Source organism: Ptiloglossa arizonensis, chromosome 6, assembly GCF_051014685.1.
Source record: "Ptiloglossa arizonensis isolate GNS036 chromosome 6, iyPtiAriz1_principal, whole genome shotgun sequence".
NCBI lineage: Eukaryota > Metazoa > Arthropoda > Insecta > Hymenoptera > Colletidae > Ptiloglossa > Ptiloglossa arizonensis.
In genome coordinates this window covers 6,722,426-6,737,880 of record NC_135053.1, presented here as the reverse complement: position 1 = coordinate 6,737,880, position 15,455 = coordinate 6,722,426, and the positions used below count along the sequence as shown (strand labels likewise).

The 15,455-nt window shown below is 35.2% G+C and overlaps 1 protein-coding gene and 1 long non-coding RNA gene across 3 annotated transcripts in view; one reads left to right on the top strand and one right to left on the bottom strand.

Annotated features, from left to right (window-relative positions):
* LOC143148001 (CCR4-NOT transcription complex subunit 6-like) overlaps window positions 1-15,455 on the bottom strand; it is a 114,338-nt gene that overhangs the window by 77,549 nt on the left and 21,334 nt on the right. The gene's annotated exons all lie outside the window — the stretch shown is intronic.
* On the top strand, window positions 11,142-12,424 carry LOC143148745 (uncharacterized). The gene is made up of 2 exons (XR_012992581.1): window positions 11,142-11,246; window positions 11,887-12,424. It is a non-coding gene; the product is annotated as an uncharacterized LOC143148745 (long non-coding RNA).

Genomic DNA, 15,455 nt, shown 5'->3' with positions numbered 1-15,455 from the left:
TTTGTTAGCGCAGAGAACATATGAAGATCAAACTTGTTTTTTTTTTAAATGGGACGATATTGTTTCTTATTCGTATTCTGATAGAATCTTTCAAGACGAGTACAATGACCTATAAATGAAAGTCATTCAAGATTACATAAGGTCAACTGCAGTATCTTACAAAATAATACGAGTCTGCTGGTACAGCAGCTAAAATTGTTACTGCAGTTCCGTCCCCGGTTGTTTTCTTGCACCGATTACATTTTTTATTATCCACACTTCCTGTTTCTAGAAAAGTTTTCATTATATTTGAGAAAACAGAACGCGAGAGATGAACACAATCGGGAAATCATTCCGCATACAAACCCACTGAATTCTCTTGTAAGTTCACGACACTCTGCATAAATGAAAATCATAACGACTTGTTCCGCTTTCGTATTACGTACACTGCCAGCGGAAAGTTTCCGTCCATCTCGATATATGCAAACGATACGTGAATTAATGAAAATGAAGCTGCAATTTTCCATACTTCTCAACGTCCAATCATAGGTGGATGTAGTATAATACAGAAAATTATAAAAATGATGATTGTCGTATTTTTAGTGGTATCTGGTTTGGATCTTGGGCACTACTGTCCAATCCTTCTATTCAGGCGATCCTAAAGTAACTCAATAGGGTTTAGATTCGATAATTGAGCTGGCCGATCCATGTTTCTTAATATCCCTTCCTCTTCTTTTTCTTGAACAAATTTGCAAAGTTTGAACGTGTGTTTTGGATCATTATCCTACTGTAGCACAAATCCTTACCCAATTAGACGTAGCCCAAATAGAATTGCTTGGCGTTCTAATATTTCTTTCTAACGAACCTTCTTCAATATATCGTCTATAAGAACAAAGTCACCTGTTCCTTTGGCTGATAAACATCCCCAAACTTAAATCGAACCATCATCGTACTTTATTGTAGGTTCTAAACACGATGGCAACATTTTTTCTGTAGCAGTACCACGAACGAAAACACGTCGTCTTGAATCAAATATTTCGAACTTTAATTCGTCAGTCCAGAGAACTATACTCTAGTCTCTAATGTGCACGATTCGTTGACGTCGTCTTTTTTTATCAATTGATCGAAGTAATCATTTTTTCACTGCGATCAGCACAAATAAGCCCGCATCTCTCAAACGTGTTTTCACGGTAGTCAATGACATCGCATTAGCCCGAATGCTATTTAATTTCTGCACAAATTTCTGGCACAGTTTCCTTACGATTTCTCTTGCTTAACAGCACGATGTGCTTATCTTCTGCTTTCGTGGTAATCCTTAGTCTGTCAGATCGTTCTTTGGATTCATAGAACCCTGTAGTTTGAAACCGCACAATGGCATTGTGTATCGTTGTTTTTCGTATTTCCAATTGAGCAACTATGGTTCGCTCTGATTTTCCTTCGGAATATAAAACGCATACAGCACTTCGTATTGCAACATTCAGTTCTTTAGATTTTCCCATTTCTTCACGTTTTCTATGCTGGAACAGTTCTCTGAGAAGTTTCTCCGCTGTACTGAGCTTTGTCGCTGATTACTCGGTATTTATACTAACTTTTTGAATAAAATGCGGTCTGTGTTACTCAAGTAATAATTACCTTCGATTAATCACTCTAGAAGTTACTGAAATTTAGGTACCGGCACTCAATAAAGCTTATTAATTTATCCTCACTCGTGTAGCTGAAATGTATTTCTTTCATAAAATAATCCTAATTAAGGCTTATCGAATTCCCGGATGGTACAAACAGGTATCGAAACAAGGGGAAATTTTATAAGTTAAATTATTGTAACTTTCAGCTGCGTTACTTTTTGCCGGCAGTGTATATCGCAAGATATGTACTTTGACCAATATTCAAACTAATTAGTAAGGAAAGAATGTTTATTTACGCTCAATGATGCTTGAACGATTACAAGAGTGGCATCAACGAGACACTAACAATCAGAGAGAACACGTGACTTCGCATAAAATTTACTTGAAATAATTCATTTTCCATTAGCGTTGACTTTGTGTAATCTTGAACGATCTTCATTTACAGGTCATTCCGTTTAAAGAAAACAAGCTTGACCTTCGTATCTTCTTTGTGCATTCAACGAAAAAAACTATTGCTATTATATTATATGCCCCTCAAAATCAAACAACTTCTGCCTGACACTTTTCTTTCTATTACTACAAGCAAACAAGTTATTCAGGTGGCCTGTTTTAGTTACCTCACCCTAAAACATATTATAAACTATACCAGGAAAATTCCTCGAACCTCAATTAGTTGAAGGCAGCATCCATACTAAGCGATTACCATCTATTCCGGTTGATGCAACATTTTTTAAGTGGAAAAAATTTCAACAATAGCGAGGATGTAAAATCAGCATTAAATGAGTATTTAAATTCAAAATCCCAGATGTTTTTCGAAAATGGAATAAGAAAGTTGACCGATAGATGGGAAAAGATCATCGAAACTGTTGGTCAATATATCGATGATTGAAAATAAATGTAAGTATTAATCTTTTTCACCGTAAGTCACCGTCAAAAAATATTACTTATGGGATGACCTAATACATTCTGCACGACTACACACACACGCATGAAAATTGCGTAGTACAAAAATGTTCTAAAAGCTTTCCTCTCACGTAGTTACAATATATACCATCGATATACTTTTCAATTTGTCAATGAAGAGCTAATTCCTCGATAGTATATCCATGTCTCGAACACGAAAAGTAAGTTCTTAAAACAATTTCATTTCTTCGTGCTGGAGTATTTTAGACGAAATGTAAAATATTGAACAACAGTTCATGATCTAGTACCGTTCCAAATGAAAATTTACTTTCAATCATTTTTAAAAATGATAGTTCAGCTTTCTTTATCTCTCTTCCAGAATCGTGTTTTCAAATCACCTAAATATTCTGATTGTCTCATTGGCGTTCTATTCAACATCCACGGTAGACACTATGAAATCTTCAAGAACATAAAAGAATGCATCTTGCTTATGAGAACAGCAAGCTCAAATTTCGTAACGTACAAAACTGTCCTCCTATATATATATATCTCTAAGCATTCTTTTCTCGATAACTGCTTCTATTTTTAGGTAAATCTCCAATTGCAACGAAAAATACATATCTTTGTCGTCATTTTACTTCGATTAATATTTAAAAATACGGTTGAATTGTCTGGAATGCTTTGTGTTGTAACGGTACCTCCAGTGAAGGAATGCTGCTACTGCCAGCAATGTTACTACTAGTAGCACTGGTACTGGAATCGCTAATGCATCTATATCTGCATCGAATCAAGCAATACCACATATCATTGCACTTGTGGTACTTGTTACGTGTCAACTTTTGAAATGGTTTGCCGCAATTATAGCAAATCTTTTTCATTTTTATTGAAATATTAGATTCGATACAAAGAACTTAACTCTTTTTATACCGCATATTAAAAGAATTCATTAGAACGAAAATGAAATTCCTTTCTTAAAATTCAACCTCGAGTTTTCTACATTTCAACAATTGTTGCTCAAATCTTAGCTACTGTGATACTTGAGAATCGTACAAATCTTAGCGCAGTTTTTAGCGCACTCCTTTATTTTTTAAACAAAGTTTTTACCTTAAAGATGGTAAACTAATAACGCACACTTTTCTACTTTTTTTCGTGGATGCTTGTATTTACAAGAAAAAGATTACTAAATTATAATAATATTCCAGTATTGTGTTACCCTCGATAGTCGAGCCACGCTCCATAAAAAAAAGTTTGTTAGATCATGATCTGTATTCGTTAAACTGCCTGCATTTCGTCTGAATGAATTTTTTAACAAAATGGTACTTCAGAATATCTAGAAAGGAGGAACACTCGACTCTGAAGGTCCAATTCAACAGAGAAATTTCTAGCATTCTATTTCCCGTCTTTCCATCGCTCAGGTTTAAAGAACGGCAACAGACAGGGAATAGAAAGTAGACGTTGCCTCTTCTCGAGACAGTTGTTTCTTCTTGGAATACTTCACAAATTACTGTACTCCGTAAAGGAAACTTTCAAACGTCCGACGTGAAAAAATACGATTAACGATTCCGGTACAGTACCTGTACATCGATAGATTTTGCTATATTTCGGAAGAAAGTCAATTAGTACAATTATTTGCCTTTTCACGACAGACATGTTTAAAAATTTATCTACTCACTTATGCCTTGAAAATTTCCTGCATGAAATTATTTGCGCTCGTTATCTCAAACGCCCCACTTTCTACGCATCAAATGATTACGTTCATTGAAAAAGATTTCACAAAGGGAGTACGATGTACATTTAAATCTTCTGCACATACTTTTTAAAGAGGTGTGAAGCATCTCGTGAAATGTTCAGTTATCAAGAACATTATTCTGATATTTTAATACCCGGAACATGTGGAACAATAAACTAATTTAAAATAGTATTCGAGTACACGAGGGCACTCGACTTTTTCTCACTGATTTGTTATATAAAACAAAATTTAATATCTGCTTTTAAGACGTTTACACGTGGGGATTGGTGACGAAATTGATTAAAGGTGCGTGAAAATACTGAGAGCAATATAAACAGCAATTTTTACAATTGCAATGTCGCTAAACGAATTTGTTGGAGCTAAGCACCACACCATACTATTCAAACTTTCGTTCTGAGTTTGGGTAAATCCGCACCCAGTATTCTAAATAAATGACCACGGTTTCTCATAAATAGGAGTAGTTGTCTCCAGCACACTATTTTGTGAATTTTTCCATCATATCACCAATCAGTTTTCTTCAAAAGGCATTAGTAGAAGGGGCTTAACTCTATGGTACTCGGGTAAACTAATCGACCGGAGTCATCCTACATCCAAAAATAATTTGTTTTAAAGGCTGGAACTTTTTGCACTTGATTTTTAGGATTTCAAACTACTACTTCAAGACAACAAGAAAAATTCGATTTTTTTTGTCCAAATTTCAGTGTCCAGATCCCTTAAGTGACCAATAAATCAATCTTCCCTGGCAGCTTTCCTAGAAATTCTGGTACACCGTGTCGAGTTGCTAACAAAAATTAAAGAGTTATTGTCTCCTTCTTTTTGCGCTCTTCGAACATCGTATATCAAAGAGAGATTATTTCAAGTAGAGATACAACAGGCCATTTCGAACTTGTACTCCATCCAATTTAGTGTCCCGCAAGGTAGCGTTCCGGGACCATTGTTGTATATATTGTATACTTCAGACTTTCCAACAAGAAACAACACCACTCCTGCTACCTTTGCGGATGATCCTGCTATTCTAGTCTCAGATCAAAACCCGAAGAAAACCTCTAACCAATTACAACTTTATCTTAGAGAAATCGAACCTTGGTTAAAAAAATAAAGAATAAAGATCAACACCGCTAAATCCATTCGCATAACTTTCATAATAAGAAAAGATTCCTGCTCTGTTCTCAGATTGAACAATGAAGACCACTATGGGAAATAGTGAAATGCATTGGTGTTTATCTGGAGAAAACTGATGTGGAAAACGCATATCGTCAAAGAAACGAACAACTAAACGAACAATATAGAAAACCTATGACAAATTATTAATATAGAAAACATTTCGAAAGTCAATTTGGACACGTGCCAGTAAACTTTGGGTTACACTTCAGATTCTAACATTAGAATCGTAGAAAGATGGCAAAAAGAAAAGTTAAGATCCATTATAAATGCAGCTATAATGAAACAAACTCGTAGCAAACCTTCTGGATACCAATAACAAGAAGATGTCGCATCTGTAGGGACGTCAATTTTTTAAACCTTTTTCTGGTGATTATGCAGCAAAAATACATCGACACATATCCAAGCTTTCTTGCCATTGGTTATTATTTATAAAGATATTTAACATTTAATATTTTTAATTTCGTCTTGTAGGTAGTTTCTAAAAAGCATCGTTATAGTTGCTCCACAGGTGCGACCTCTCCATGTGAGAAACAGAAAAGACAGGTAAATAAAACAAAATATGCGACAATATATAACAATCTCCATTTCTTTCAAGGAGTTGAGCAATCTTTGTTTCGATAAAGTGCTAATTTGAACCGTTAAAAATAATATAGAGTAAGCTTCCATGAAACAATCTTTGGATATAAAGTTTTTAATAAGACTTTCGTTTGGTTTGTAACTTGTTATACAATATCTAAATTGTACAATAGTTCAATTGATTTAATCGAAGGCTAAATAATTTGATATTTTGTACGAATATGCAGTGAATATTCTATAATATAGTACCTAGAGCTGAAACATGTGTGCAGGTTGCAGAATCATGTTGGCTGAGATTTACATTAAAGTTGCGTTAATATTTTAATACGAAACGATTAAATGTAGATCGAAAAGGCACAAAATTTACTAATTTACACAGATAATACGTAGCAACAAGGCGAAACGACCATTGAATGGCTTTGACCAATCTAACAATTCGTTCAATGTAATCGGTCGCAGTTATGTAAAATGTAAAACCGATAACGGAGACAATCGATGTAACGAATAATGAATGTTCTGGCCTTTGTCATTTATATTGAAAATGAATCGATGACTGAAACTTATTGCTAGACTGCGCTCGAATTGGGACTACAAAGCATAGAATTCAAGAATCTACAAAGGAAGTCAAAATTATTAGAAAACGAATAAAATTATTCGATAACGACACTTCAATATTTAAGGAAGAATCGCATTGTGAACCAGTACCGACTGACTGAAAAATAAAAGGTTAAAATAAAAAGTTTGAAAGTTAACATGAAAAAGAGAAACTGTTTTTTTGCGCTGGTTTCAGTAACAGCTCGAATACGTTTTGATAAAATTTGGCATTAATATTCTTAATCGTATTGTTTATCGTATATTGTATGTTGCACGATTTTCTACGCCGTCAAAATGACGTAACTCGTTAAATACATTAGAAAATATGTTCTCCTTCTATTGATTTCAGTTTTCTTCTACTAACACACGTTAGAAAATTAAAACGATGGAAACATATTAGGAAGTATGCAAAACACCTGATTTCACTTTTAACTATCACACTAACCACTATGAATGACTATATTACCGTAGAGCGATAACTTTTCACTTACTACACTAAAGGATTGAATACAAACCGTGAAGATAAAGAGTCAACACGAATTGAGCCATTGGTCCCTCACGTGGCAAATATTCGTGTTACAAGTGTTTGGCGAGAAAAGTGAAAGCACCAAGAATAAGTGAGATAGAGTAACGGTGATAAAAATAATTCACTCATCGTCGGTAAAATTAAGTTAGTTTTTCAAATGATACCGATTAATCAGTTTTAAGAGTTAGCAGGCGATCAACTTTGAAGAAATTATTGTACAACTCGTCCTAATAACGTAATACAATTTATATAGTATAAGAAATAACAAGAATGTGTATATGTTTCTGTTCCATTTAAAATGTCTGAAGCCAAGTCAGATTCATAAAACTTTCCTTGGGTTGTACTCTAGATTAGTTTATACTTTCATCCAAATATCTTTATTTTAATAAAGGAGTTACATATTGTTTGATTTTAACGAAGAAAACAGTAAAGTTTTATGGTCTTTCTCGAGTGTATTTATTTCATTCGTTACTGACCACGTAATTACGACTAATTTATTTTACTGGATTTTCCTTGAAATCTCACAATCTTCCTGAACTATAACGGTGATTTTATCTACATTTATACAAGTTTCGATTTCTAACTTCTTATTTTCCGTAATATCTCCAACTCTGTTTAATATTTCATAATTGAAACGTAGCGTTAATAAATAACTTCTTTATCACGGTCATATTAAAAGCAAAACAGACATTAATCTCTACGTAGCATTATTCGTTTCTGAATTTCATTTCTTAAATCATTAGTGTCAATCTATGTGTGCACGATGTGGCAATCAATGCGTTGAACGGATAATCGCTTGATCGGAATGAAAAATAAAAGCACAAGAAGAATCTAAAGAGAAATCATGTACCTCGAATTCTGTATACGGTAACGGGCAAATAATTACTAGTTAAACTTTCCCTTAATGAGAAAAGGACCGGTACTTGGCACGACACTTGGATCAAACCAACAGATATCGGAAAGACTTGAAAAGTAGGAGAAAAATAAGAAGAGAAACTTCCCAGCAGCGAGTATATAAAATGAAACTCAAACTATCATCCAGTGTTCCTCGTGGCGAGGGAAACGCCCTCTTTCGTTGCAAGAGTAACAAAACGTGGGAAAGAGCGGTGTCAGTTAGTTCTCAGAGATAAGGAGTCTTGTTTATAATAGCTGCTGCCCACTGCCCATATTCGCGTTTCTGTTTGCCAGTGGGCGCCAAGTGAATGCCTTATCGTTTGATTCGCTTCGTTTGCCGAGTTTGTTGGCTATAGAGAAAGGCAGGAAATCGCGTGTAGTTATACCCGCGCACACCGACACACGTATGCCTACATGACCCGAGAATACACGTACCAGGATTTGTTGAACAGAAAGGATTCGGTGCTGTGGATCGCACGCCGGCACATGAACTGATCTCTACGCGCGAGCAGTCGAGAAAGTTGTGGACAGAAGCAGGGTAATCGACTGTCGAGTCGATCATGTTGCAAGAGAAAAGTTTAAGCGCATTAATTACGGAACATTTATTAAGACGACAGTTTATAGCTGAGAGATAACAGCTGTGGAGAAAGTGGGCTAATGAATTTGTTTTTTAACACTAGATTCACCGACCAGTTAAAACGACTAGTTCCAACCGCTATTGCAAAGAAATTCACTTTAAATTCCGTAGCATATTTTCAAAACGAGTCACGACTTTTTTTCTACACAATACGTATAATCGATTTCATAAATTCCTGTTTTTCCTCGATCATCGATTTCCACGAGACACATACGAGGAACACCTCGACACACTGGATTCTATCGGTAATTCTAGTTTCGATTTCTTTAATTGGATACGAGGAATTGGAAATTATTCGTCGTTTTAGAATAGAAACTTTGTCGATCGTATTATTTAATATGGTGATTCGAACAAGAAAAGATTCTCTAAAGCGCTTACGAGACATCAAATCTAATACAAAGTAAACTTTTAAATGACATTACTCTCGTTAGTAATACTGTAAGATAACACGCACACCGACAAATTATCGAATATTTCAACTTTTTACGCTACTGTGCGAACAAATATCGAGGACATCCTTAAGTATAGAAAACTGGCACGGCGTTTAACATGTTAAGAGCATTTGTACATATTTGGCACTCTCCACTTGATACCGTTAGTAACAATTCTCCGATAAAATATTCAATGTTGTTAAAATTCTTAGCTTAAATTATTTTATATATTCCTAAGCCACGTACCATCGAAAGATGAATATCTTAAAAATGATAAAAGAAGATGTTAAAAAATCTACAAATGCGTTGAAAGAAAAACAAATTAAAAATTTTCAATTCTAAACAAAACATTTCATATTTCCACTCCGCGATACTCCGGAACATTTCGCAATGTAAATATTGAAAAATAAATAAATTAACAATACCGCGTTCCCTTCGCCGACTATGTATTAAATAAATATCTGTTAAGCGTTTCAATTATTATAATTTTATACAAATTAATATTACAAAACAGATAAAACGTTATTAAACAGTTAAGAATACCAAGTTCAGGGTCAGCCACATGGTCTCATTTATACAATTTCATTACCTAATTGATGTATCTTGACAAAAATAAAAATAACTTAACAACATAAATAAACACATCCGTTATGGTGTCACAATTTATATTCTCTCGTCATAATTTCATTCGTGTTACCGAACTGCAACCAAAATTTAAATAATACTCTGAAAATAAAACTAACTAGTTACCGAAAATAACATTTATACAAACACGGAGGATGACGTTAGAAGTCGAATGCTTGGAAAACAAAATAAAATAAAAAATTACACGAAGACAAAACCGAGCACATAATTATAAAAATCATAGACTATCCAAAAGTTCACGCGTATACGGTCAAGTTTAAATAACATTTAGAAAGAAGTTGTACAGATTGTAGAAATCATGTTGTGCGACAAAAAGGAGTGTTCAGAAAATGGAAGAGTGGCGAAAGAACAACATAGATTGTTCGTAACGAAGAAGAAATGAGAATTCACCTTAAGGGGCTATTCTTGTTTAGAATTAAAAAAAATATCGATTCTTTTCATTGCTCTCTCTTAAAGTGTATGTCATCGAAAATATGCCTGCAGCAGGATTTGTTCGAATTCGTAATATTTACGAAGTTATAGCCGTTTAATGAGCACAACTGACAGTTGTAGCGAACTGATAAGTAAAACTTTAAACGTGTATTTTTCAAAACCTCGTTTCTCGAACCGGTGTGCACAATATCTCGAGTTATACTTCACCGATTAACTTCAAATTTGCATAGAACCTTTAACGGACGTGCCATGCTTGTCGCATGAACTACGGGTTTTAAAAAATGTTCATTCTTTCGTACTTTGTCAACACGTTGTAGACTCCAAAAAACAAAAGAAACGATATTTAAATTTCAAAGTGTCGCTATTTCATAGTTATGAAGATTTTTCATCTCACACCACAGTCATATCCATAAAAAACAAGATACCATTTTGTTTGTTCGTATCAGATCGAAGGAACGCTCGAAATCTTGCACACCGACAAGAAACATTTCTTTGCAATACTTTCTCGGCCAAACATGGTCCGTGTAATTTTCATTATTTTTGGTTTAAAAAAATAATTTTACGTAGTTTAAATGCTAGTAAATATGTGTACCGTAACCCGTAACACTGAAAGATTTATAGTTTTCTTTCAATCCCGAAAAAAAACCGAAAAAATCGCATTCTGGACAAGAGATCCTCGTTTAACTACGGATTCGAAAACTTGTAGAAATACCGATTACTCGTAGGAGGAAAGAAGTGAATGGTTATCCTTCCAAAAGCTGTATAACGACGAATTTGCTCCCAGTTAATAACGGTTCGAGCAAGGAAAGTACTCGACCAGCCCATTGGGTGACACGGGTCAGGTACTCGTAGAAAGCGAACCGTGTACTTGGAACTCGAGAACGAGAATGAGAACGTGAACGTAATCCTTTTGGTTGGCTCAGCCATCGCAGCGTGTTCCACTATCGCAGCCACAGTTCGCCGCACAGTTCACCGCACAGTTCGCTGGCGAGCAAGGAAGAGCTGCGTAAAGACATTCGGTAGGCATGCTTCGAACCGACTGGAGTTTATTCGTCAACGTTCATCGAAGAAAATGCATGGGAGATCAACCGTAAGAAAAATAAACGTATTTTTGTAACACTAATGTAACGACATCAGTGTTTTCGAACACAAGAAGTGCTACTCCTAAGACGGAGGAAGAGCACAATCCAAGGAGGACGCAAAAGAAAACGTTCAATGTAGAAAATTGCGAACAACGTAAATACTAGTATTCCCTTTTATCGACCCATTGATCATCGGAGTTTAACAATTATAGGAGTATTGTTTTCCTGTATTATTTCAAATGTACCACTTACATCTCGGAGTTTTCTTTTATTTTTAAAACGACGCCTTTCAAAAAGTTTGGAAACCATTGTTACACTATTCTCATAAAGATCTAATTGCAAATGTATGGACACGCGTTATATCGATTCATTTTTGGATTTCAAATTACAATTGCCAATATACGATATTTTTTCGTTCAAAGGCAAACCTATCGTGTTCTTATATTTTACCGATGGATCTAGAAACATTACGTTGTTATTCCAAGAGCATAAAAATATTCGTATTCGCGAATATTATTATTACAAAGAAGAAGATTAAAATATTCGTATTTATGATTTTCTTTTGTTACGAATAGCGCATATAGTCCGAGATACACAATAGATACACTGATTCTTAATATCGCAAACCTCAATGAGAGTTATTTACAGACAATTTCCAAATCCATGGATCGATCTGAATCACTCGAGTAGAAATCCAAGGTCACGTGATTTCCATCTACGAGGGCAGAACTTAACCAACAATTTATCGATCGAACTTTATATCGGTCGTACTCTATTATATTGATCGCAAACTGGATACGATGTTTTTTAATACAATTAATTACGATAAATCTGCGTAGTTTAGAATTTCGTTATAATTCGAACAGTGTATAATTCGGCCGCGTTAATAACTGGTTAAATTAGCACAATATCGTCGTTTATTGCACGTATTTTCAACGTTACCGCAATATTACGTTACGTAGTCGACTCTCAGGTTCGGAAGAGCAACAACTGAAATTTGTTATGTAACAAAATCTGATTTTAAAGAATTCGATGTAGTAATGAAACCTCGCTGCTAATAAGTATGTGTACACTTTTATTAGGTTTGTCAAAAGTATAAAAAAACTCTCTTTGACGAGGTTTTCAGTACTGAGATTTAGTTGGGGATTTAATGCAGCGCAACAGTGTTACGATACCTTTGTATTACTAAACCTTCCACAAACTTTGAACGATTTTCCGAATAAATATTTCGAAAGCAGATGAAAGAGAAAACCGTGTCATTTAACCGTGTTTGTTATAATCTTTTTCCTCGATTACCTGTGCGGATACATATTACGTAACAATTTTGCTTTTACGACCAATCGAAAAAATGGCCATTTCCTAACAGTGTTTCGCCACTATTCGATATTCAGATTTCGGTGATTCGAATGAAAGATATATTTTCTCCATAATCTCGAATGATACCGTCAGTACGTGTAGAGTTTCGTGATTCCCCAGTGTTATCGTAGAACGTAAACGTGGATCGATGCAATTTTGTTCGAAATGAACCTTTCAACTTAACGAACTAGTTTTCGACGAACTCTGGAAAGCAATAAAAAGCATACAACTTTCAAAAAGAAGTATCCACCGAGGAACGTGCAACGAGTTTTCTGCTTGAAAACACTCCACGCTTTCCCACGTCCGAATCGTTCAACGAATTGCAAAAACCACAGCGAACGCGATTCGATACGAAACACTGAGGCGCGGAGCATCTATAAAAACGTAGTAAATACGATCTTTGCTTTTCTATCGGCAACATCTATCTATTGCAAATGTATTCGTGCGTACGGAAACTTCATAAATATAGTACGTCTATCGCGATTGAATCAACTCCGTATTCCGTTACATTTAACACTAGAACTACCGAAAGATTCCGATACATTAACGTGCATCGTCTCGTACGCGTTTCAGAGAAACTATTGAGCGCGAAGAAAGAGGAATTTGTCAGAAATTGATCGTACGTACAGAATGGAAAAAATCGTAACGTCTTTGGAAAATATACCATGGAATTTGAAGTGAATTTCTTTCTAAAAGCGATTGGAACCAGTTAGTTCGACCGATTGGTAAATCAGTTGTTGATCAAAGGTAAGATATCTCGACGAGAGTTATTAGAACTCGAAAATATCGTTCCATGGGGACCGAAGTAATGGTACCGCGACAAAATACAAACGAGTCGTCGGTATTGCTACGTACGCACTTTCACAAAATCGTCGTTGGTACGATTGTATCGGTATATTTCTCTTCCGACCCTTTTCGCTTCGTTCGATACCTGGAAGCACGTATACTTTCGAAAGATCGTTCGATTTTGTATCCACGCGAAGGAAAGAGCAAGTAAAGGGGTCGACGAAGAGGCACCGAAACGAATTCGTAACGCATCATCGCGATTCACTGGCCGTGCTCAATGCCTAACCTCGTCGACACGTTACACGCCGAATAACGAATGAATCATACGAGTTCTCGCCACGATGTACACACAAAACCACGGTTCACTTTCTCCTCTCAGACTCGTCCTCAATTACACGGAGCCGAGACCGAGGCCTCGTGTAATTATACGGGTGAGGTGGCAGTGGCCAGTCTAGTGAATCGCGCATAATGTTTTTTTTCCCCCAGGCTGGGGGACCCCTTTCACTTGTCTTGCTCATACGAGACCCAGTTTCTTTCTCCCGGTGGCCACTGAAACGAACATTTTCTTATTTGTTTGCGACGAGCGTTTCTCTGCTTTCTACTTCCCCACTCGAGCCGCATCATCGAGATCCCGTGTACGTAATGTGTGCCAGACGACTTCGTTCGACCAGCGAACTGTCTAATAAAGGAAACCAAGGCTCGTGTGAAATAAATAAGAGAGAAGTCCCAATAAACGGTGATCGATGTTATTTATACAGAACGGAATTTCGATTATCCGAACCTCCGTTTACCTTAATTCTCTCATCTGAACATTTTACTGACCAGACACAGCATTTCTTTACAGAACATCCCTTTCTCCTTCCTACTGAAATGAACTTCTACAACGATGAAAAGTAATTCTGGTTGTCAGAATTTCATCGAGAAAGTTACTTTTACCAACATTGAGAATACCCTCGTTAATAATATTTTAAGCATCCAAAGCATTGGATCTGCGGATTAGGTTGTTAGAGACAGAAAGAAATATTGTTCCGTGCAATTGAATACACAGAACAAAAATTCTATTTAGCGGTTAAAATTATACGAGACCTGGAAATGGAAAATTCTTTTCGTTATTTATTTTTTCGTTCCTGTTACTCAGAGTTTCTTTACTCGAGATTTATACAGAATCGTCAAAAAATGAGTGCGCTATTATCCAAAAATGCCCTTGACTTAACAGTCTTGTCTCCCTATTGATACAAATAATGAAATTTCAACTATACTGTTCAACTTATGGTTTGAAAACAAAAATTCTATACGAATGATCGGTGAAAAGGCATGATTCCCGAGTTAAGTATGCTCGTTCACGAAAATATTTTACAAAAACAATTGACAAATTTGAACTCACAACGGCTGCAATAATTCTTAGATTATGTACCGTTGTAAATTTTCTATTACATTTTAATGATTTTTAATACGATACGAAAATCTCTAAGTAGATCGCACCTATGGCAGTACATAATATCTATATCATGTATAATCTTGCGCCATTTCCTTGTTGCAATGGTTTGCTTAACTTACACTTAATTACACGTGTTTCCACAAAAACAACTTTATTCTGAAATTAATGGAAAACGCTTCACAAAAGAGAACACGATCAAGTGTAATTCATACATGAACTTTGTGTTCAATTTCTTCAAATCAGGCTTCGTTTTGGAGAAAATTGATCTTGAAAAGTGTTTGTAAACATTGACAGTGATATGGTATTATCATATTATCATAATAAAATTGTTAGCTATGTAAGAATTCCAAACAATGAATAACAGATGAACAACATTTTATCGGTTACTCGTTGAATAAAAATTAAGATTTAGTTTACAGAACAAAGTATTCCATAATGAACGTATAATAATTTAACTGTCCAATCGAAGAAACATCACAAATAAATCATTATACGCTGATTTTATTCGTATTGTATGTTTTAATTAATTCTAACTAATTAAAAATAATAAAATCGACTAAAAACAAATTATTATAATGTTAATGTTTACAAACATAAACACGAATAGGAATAATAAATAATTCAAACACACTTTCAT